We start from the raw sequence: 8,087 nt of genomic DNA on the forward strand, positions 1-8,087 counted from the left end.
TTCAGGCTTTGGTTTCTTTCAGTAAAAAGCAGGGGTAGGTGACAGGGCCCTTTCCAGGGTTGTTTTGGACTTTGAGGAAGGACTCAGGCCTTGCAGCAGTCACCAGGCAACTTCGTACCATGTGACTTGCAAGACTCACCCAGGCCTGGCTGTTTCCTACTGTTCAGTAGTGGTCACCTCATGAAAACCAGCATGGTGTAGTGGTTTGAGTTTCATACTAGGCTCTGTGAGACCCAGGTTTGAATCACCACTTGGCTATGGAATCTCACTGGTAACTTTGGGCCAGTTACGCATTATCAGCTGGACCTATCACACAGTGTTGTTGTGAGGATAAAATGGAGGTGAGGGGATTGGTGTATGCTGCTTTGGGTTCCCATTGTGGAGAAAGGTGAGGGTATAAATGAAATCAGTAAATAATATAGCTGATGATCAGACGCAGATAAAAGGTAGGTTGGTTTGTGGGTGGGAAAGAGAGCAGGAAGCAGGGAAAGGAGAGGATATGAGGACTCACAGGAGGAGGGAAACAAGAAGTAGTGTGGATACAGAGCAAAGAGAAGTGCCCCCTGCAAATCATTATGGGCTCTGCACCACACAACTGGGCCCAACCCAGTGGCTAGCACTGCACAATTGTTTCCCCAGGCAGAGTCTGCAAGGGAAGGGGAAGGAGGGTAAGTTGAAAATGGGCAGATAAAGGTAGGCTGGCTGGTGGGTGGGAAAGAGAGAAGGAAGCAGAAAAAGGGGAAGGGAAAAAATAGTGTGTGTGGGGGGGGAATGAGATGACCCCTGCAAGTTCTTGCGGGTCTTCTGCTTGTTCCTTTATGGAACTGATCATTTACATTATTTTCTCATTCATAAGTTGACTTCAGCATATTAAATGTGCTGAAGTGATCTGTGCAATCAGTTATATGCATGAAGCTCTTCCACATTCTGCAATTTCCCATCAGTCATCTAAAAGTACAAACTGTACCTCCGCAGCAACTGCCTCCCCAATCTTTGTTCTGTCACTGTTGATTCTGTCCTGCAACTGATGCAGCTGTCCCTGCATCCAAGGCCCACTAAAGATCTGATTGGTTGTAAGGTACTGCACACCTGTGGATCATCTGACACAGGGGTTCTCAAAGTGGCTCCTGCAGGCACCACAGTGCTTTTCCTGGTGTCCAAAGCTTTCTACAAAGTGGGTGGGGCCTGGTGGAACTTTGTCCAGCTGGGCTTCTGACTAGCCACTGGAGGTCTAATTGGCTGTGCAGATTCCCCCCCCCCCCCCAATTTTTTTTTGCTTTTGACAGCAGCTGCTACCACAGCAAAAGGATCTTCACTGTGCGACTAACGGTAAGCTATGTGTAAGCAATAAAATATTTTTAAACAATATGTTCCTTGTAAAAGTCATCCTGTTAAGGAAAGTTTCTGCGTGCTGTTCGAGTTATGCATCACCTCACTCCCTGACACTTTGTGGTTTCGTCCATTTCCTTTAGTAGCCATTTTGTGGTTGTGCCCACCACCCTGTTTTAGAATTTAAATGGTGTACACAGGCTCAAAGATGCTGGGGAGCTCTGATCTAGCGCATAGCATGCTAACATATACTGCATACAAGATACAAACAAGGGAGCATTGCAAGAAGAGTACCTCCGAGGGCAACCTTAGTGATTCTGGGGCCCTGGGCCAAAGTTCAGCATGGGCCCCCAGAATCACTGCCACCTCCCCTCCCCTTCCAAGAGCCAAGCAAGGAGCAGCCCTCACTTTGTGTGAGGTGGGTAGGAATGGTTGCTGGAAGCTGGTAGCCTCAGATGGAGCAGGTACAAGCATCCACTGCTGAGCTCACTGCCCAAGCCCCTATTCAGTTGCCATCAAGGTTCACTGAGAAGTATGTTTATCTATCCATCTATCATCTATCATCATCTATCATCTTCTATCATCATCTATCTATCCATCCATGGATTTATATCCCGCCCTACCCCGAAGGCTCAGGGTGGCTGACAAGGGCACAGTATAAAACAATAAAATCCAATAACAAATTTACAATACAAATTTAAACAAAGATAGGTAGATCTTAAACCCAGTGGTAGCTTCCTGTTCACAGTTTCACTCCTGAGGAACTGTTTCAACTGTTAAGAAATAGAGATATTCCACTTTTTTAATACTCCATTTCTCTTGTGTGTTTTACTTGAGGGCTATGCAAAGTGCATGTGCTCCATAACTGTGAGGCGGTTGGGCAAACCCCACCACCACCACATAGGGCCCAGGGCAGCTGCCCCTGTTACACACTGGCTAAAACCACCCCTGTGTTCCTCTACCTGTAATCAAAAGACATGTAGTGAGTTCTCCCACCTCAGATTCTTGCATGTGTAGATCAGGCCTCTGAGCACAGAAAGAAGGACGCAAAGGAGAAGAGAAGACACCTGGAAGGGCTGGGGAAAGATGGAGCTGGCAACCCTAAGTTCCTATTCTGAGAAAGCTTCCTCCTTATTGTGACATTTACGGGGAAGTCTTCAGTCTCATTCATTAGAGGTGACTGCTATTGAGTTAAGATTTAGTGCAAAATGGAGGGTGCCCATTTTGGGTGCCCTAAAGTAAGTGCCTTGGGCACACAGGAGCTTTTGGCTCAGACTGTGACTGTACTCTCTGAGGTGCGTGTATGGTAGCAGCCACTCCTCTGCTCTCCAAAGCAGAGATAAGCTTCACAATATAATAGACTTGCACTTTTCTCTTCCCCCTGCTGTGTGGTCCACCATTGCAGTGGAACAAGATGAAAACAATTACTCCATTAACTTCTTTATGGGCGGCAGGAAGAAGAGTTAGAAGAGCTCTTTTCTTACTTTCTATCTCTTTCCAAATCAAGAATCTTGTAGCTCTTGAGCCATGGTGACATTCACATTGGTATGACTAGGGGTTTCAGCAGCATCAGTGGAGGCATTCAAAAGAAAGAATGACAAAGGATTTCTCCTCTAGCATAATGCAAAGTGCCAGTGTGGTACAGTGGTTAGAATTAAGGTTCCCATTGGGGAGTATCCCCTGTTTGGGGGGGCTTCTGCCCGCCGCTGGCCAGAAGTGATGTCATCGCGTTGGGGACATTGCACAGTGACACTTTTGTTTTGGGGCAAAACACTGCATAGGGTTGCCTGGTAAATCCATTAGTAGACTTTCAAAAGAGCACCCATACTAAATCCAAACATGCTGATTATTTAATTTTTTACTCATGTCCCCATTAATTTTTCTTAATCATGCAATCATGCAGTTAATACAGTTAGACTCTGAAATTATGTATTTGCAGTAGAGAGGTTCTGTGTAGTTTCAGATAAAAGTATATTACAGAACTGGTATTCAGTTTCCAGTACACATATCTTGGAAAGGAGTTAAACAGTGGCGAAGATGAGGTTGCACAGGACAGTACATTTGATGACTGGCATTAATCTTTCATTGACAGGATAGGAACTGAAGAATGCAATGATTAGAGTTGTACCTAATACTATCACTTTGTGAGGTAATTGTCTTTGTTATAAGAATGCAACAAAGGTACATAATCATACTCAATTATTGAATTTCATTTCATTATTTCATTTCATTTCATTATCACTATAAGAACATAAGAACATAAGAGACGCCAATGTTGGATCAGGCCAAAGGCCCATCCAGTCCAACACTCTGTGTCTCACAGTGGCCAGAAATACCAGTGCCATCAGGAGGTTCACCAGTGGGGCCACTATGACTGAAAGGACTTGTATATTTGATTTTCATATGTATTTTTTTTTTGGGGGGGGAAGCTTATTTTTAATTCTTGAAATGTCACTGCTGAATGGTTTGTAGTAATGTTGCCATACTTGAGTTTCAGGGTTTTAGCCACTTTATCATAATCACCTTTCATACATTCCAAGCATGTACAATGAATGTGTTTGCATGGGGGACATAGAGTGGGATTGTGGTGGCGGGCTGTGTCCTCAGCCTATACACAATCATTGTAATATACACATAGAACCCACAAATGTACAGTTAGATGTGCTGTTGAATTTCATAGGCTTTGCTAGTTCTTTCTCACTCCATTATTAAGAATGACGTGATGGTTATGTTACACACATGCTGTGAAAGGACTATGACGTCTGGTTGGCTTAAGGGTTTTTGTTGTTGACTCTGCTTCCTTTCTTCTCTATTACGTTCCACCTTTAACCCATCAGCCACTGCTAGGCTCTGTCCCCTACCGGCTAGGTACTTCCCTGTGCCGATTCTATGGACCATTTTTAGCACTATCTGCTCCTATGTCAGGTTCTCAAGATTCACGTTTATTCTCAAATATACTCCATAAAACACAATGGCCTGTATTGGACAGGGCCAATACGAACACTCAGTAACCTACAATATGCATATGAACACATTTCAGAATCACGAGGTTCACATAATAAAAGGATGAAATTAGTAAGTTTTGAAAGTTGACTAGAATATCAATATGCCTACTATAAGAATTATATCAAAGTCCTCAGAACCCAATCGGTCAAAATAGTTTCAGGACACCCTGACCTGGATAGCCCGGGCAAGCTTGATCTCATCGGCTCTTGGAAGCTAAGCAGGGTCGACTCTAGCAAGTACTTGGATGGGAGACCTCCTTGAAATACCAGAGGCGGGAGGTGGGGGCAGGCTTTATTCAGCCACCTCTCTGAATATCCCCCAGGCCCCTAGTAGGGGTCAGTCACCAGAAAGCTTGCCATGAGTTCCCATTGCATATACAGTCAAGTCAATCAACAGAGGTCACCATGACTTCCAGTTTCAGGACTTGGTCACTGTGTTTGAGTGCCTGTGAGATAAATTTTACCACTCTTTCTGTAGTCAGGTTCTGAACATCAGAAGATTTGACAACACTAACATGTGGCATCTGATTTGGGTTTATGTTGGCAGAAGGCAATGTGTTGCAAGTTAAAAAGTTGGCTGGTGCGTCTAACACAATCTAGAACATAACATGTAGAACTCATTTTCAAAGCAAATTACTGTCCTCTTGTCTCATACCGTGCTAATTGTGTTTGAATCTTTAAGATATCAGATATACAAAAATATACTTGTCAGGGACTGATGTACTCCCACAGAATTACATGGTACTCTGTAATGAATAGTTTCTGGTTCTTTATACCGGCTCATTTGCCCAGTCAAACCATTGTATTTTGATAGTTATCTTGGATGTCATTTTGCATTTACTGTATAGAGGCAGGGTGTTGATGCTTGACATGCACCAAAGACTAGGGCCACAGCTTTGTTAAAATGTTATCATGAGATGTCATTCTTTAAGGTCCCTAACTCTAAAAGTTAATTCTTTGAGACTGGGATGGGAGGAGGTTTTATATATCTTGGCTCAAATACATGTGGGTATGAATGCAAGGAGATCAAATCAGTCCATCCTAAAAGAAATCAACCCTGACTGTTCCCTGGAAGGCCAGATAATGAAACTGAAGCTCAAAGACTTTGGCCACCAAATGAGAAGGGAGCACTCACTGGAGAAGACCCTGATGCTGGGAAAGATTGAAGGTCAAAGAAGAAGGGGACAGCAAAGGATGAGATGGTTAGATAGTGTCACAGATGCAACGAACATGAAATTGAGCAAGCTTCAGAGGACAGCGGAAGACAGGAGGGCCTGGCGTGATCTGGTCCATGGGGTCGCGAAGAGTCGGACTCGACTGTGCGACTGAACAACAAATGAATGCATACACATTAATCTTAAAGCACTATGAAGTTCACAGATGGCCATTTTACATATGGTAGCTGAGGTGGCCTGATCTTGTCAGATCTCAGGAGCTGAGCAGGGTCATCCCTGGTTAGTATTTGGATGGGAGACCACCAAGGAATACCAGGGTTGCAACACAGAGGCAGGCAATGGCAAACAGCCTCTGAACATCTCTTGCCTTGAAAACTCTATGGGGTCACCATAAGTCAGCTGTGATTTGATAGCCAAAAACAAACTCTGAGGTATATTTTGACTTGCAATAGTATACTGCATTTCTGTAATATACCTTTAACTCAAAGAACATATCTATATTTAGAAGAAATTACTGGAGGACTAGCTGTCCTAGAATAAAGGCATACAAGAGACGAAATGGAGTCTTCAGCAAGATAAGATGAAGATGGGCGAGAACTAAGCACTTATCCTTGGTATGAAAATGTAGGTGTCGCAGCCATGTCCTAGTTTTCATTTGTGAAATATTCAAGGGCATGCATCTGGTAAGCGTTGCTAGGGGTGGGAGGATGACATTGCTTGTACCTAGAGCCAGTTCCAGGTCTTGAGAGGCTCTGGGAAGAGAATTTCCATGGTCCCTTCCCTTCTTCTACCCACCACCAACCCTCCATACATGCCTTCCTTCCCTTCCCCCCACATGCCTTCCAAATGCCTTTGTGTCCTTACCCTGCCCACATGTCAGATCTCCCACTGTTCATGCTCACCACTGCCTGCGGCCCTTTTCCCCAGTGGCACTGGGCAGTGAGTGTAGCTGGGAGTATGACAGAACACTAGCAAATAAGTGTGTGTGTGGGGGGGGGGGCTGCAGCAGTGGGCCCTAGGGATACCAGCCTCCAGGCGGGAACTACAAATCCCCCGGAATTACACCTCATCTCCAGGCTACAGAGATCAGTTCACCTGAAGAAAATGGATACTTTCGAGGGTGGACTCTATGGCATTGTATGCCACTGATGTCCCTGTCCTACCCAGGCTCCACCCCCAAATCTCCAGGAGTTTCCCAACCTATTCCCCCATCCCCTGCCAGTGGCCGGGGGGGGGGGGACCTGGTTACCCTAGGGGGCCCTGGCATCTGCCCCACCTCAGGGTATGCTGACACCAACCCTATTTGTACCACCGTGCTGTTCCGTCGTCTCTGACTGCTTCCTCATGCTCAGTTGTGTAGCCTTTGCTAAGAAACAAGTCAGGGAAGGCCAGGGGGAAAGTTGGAAAGAAAGCTGAGTCTACACCCTCCTTCCTGCCTCTTCTTCCTTCCTCGGCATGTGTTCTGCATGCAGGGAGGGAAAGATTGTGCCCTTAAGCATAATACTTTAAAATCTTGTTGTCCTTTGATATATTTTAAGTCAAAGTGTATGCATGTGTTTATTTTCAGATTGTAAACCCACCCTGAGCCCAGGGCTATGGAGGTTAAAGATTAAAACCAGTCAGGAATTATTTAAAAACTGTTATTTGGCTTCCATCAAATGGAAAACCATAGGTCTGTAGCTGAAGGGTGTTATTTTCCCCTTTTTAAAAATAACCATCTTTTCTATATTTAGTCCCAGAGTGATTAGTTAAATTGGTCTTACTTGGTTTAGCAATGGCGACTTTGGAAATGTTGTGGGGGAAGTAAAGAGGTATGTTAATATTCCAATATTGCGTTTCAAACCAATTAACAGAATTCTTTCACAAAAAATAGCTGGAAAAAGTATCTGTTGGTACAAGGTGGGTAATGACAGCCATACTAAATATTGGCAGTCAGATATACTTCTTTGATTTATAGTCTGCCTTTATCACAATGGTTCAGGGTGTATTACAAAAATTAAAACCCATTAATACAATAAAAACAATAAATACCATAAAAAGGTAGGTGACTAGACTGTGTGAATCACAGTGTTGTTTTAGTATGGTATGAATTTGCAGTACAAATCTATCTGAGAAGGCACTGTGGCTCGGTAGAACATCTGCTTGGTGGGGGAGGATGGGGGCAGGAGTGATTCTGGGACCCCGTCCTAGACTTTTGCCCAGGACCCCATAATTGCTGGGACTACCACTGACTAGGAGGGAATCACTGGCCATGTATATATATCCACCCATTATCATAACTGCTCATAGGTTTTACAGATTTTTATTCTAGTTCAAAAATCTACAAAACATGTTGTAAGAGTGAACGTGATATGAATGTGCACATAACAGAAAATTACCACTGAAATACAGTTAATGTACAAAACTGAGTAAATGTTAACGTTGACATGTCTGACAACTCTTGAATGTGAACTTGCATGTATGTAAGTTCAATCATACACCAAAGAATGATGACATTCACATGAAGGTGACTGTCGGCATGGAGCATCTTTGAACTTTCTCACTTTTACTAGTTCTGTCTGGGAACACTTACATTCAG

This window comes from Gekko japonicus, unplaced genomic scaffold, assembly GCF_001447785.1.
Source record: "Gekko japonicus isolate JY-2015 unplaced genomic scaffold, Gekko_japonicus_V1.1 scaffold269, whole genome shotgun sequence".
NCBI classification, from domain to species: Eukaryota; Metazoa; Chordata; class Lepidosauria; order Squamata; family Gekkonidae; genus Gekko; species Gekko japonicus.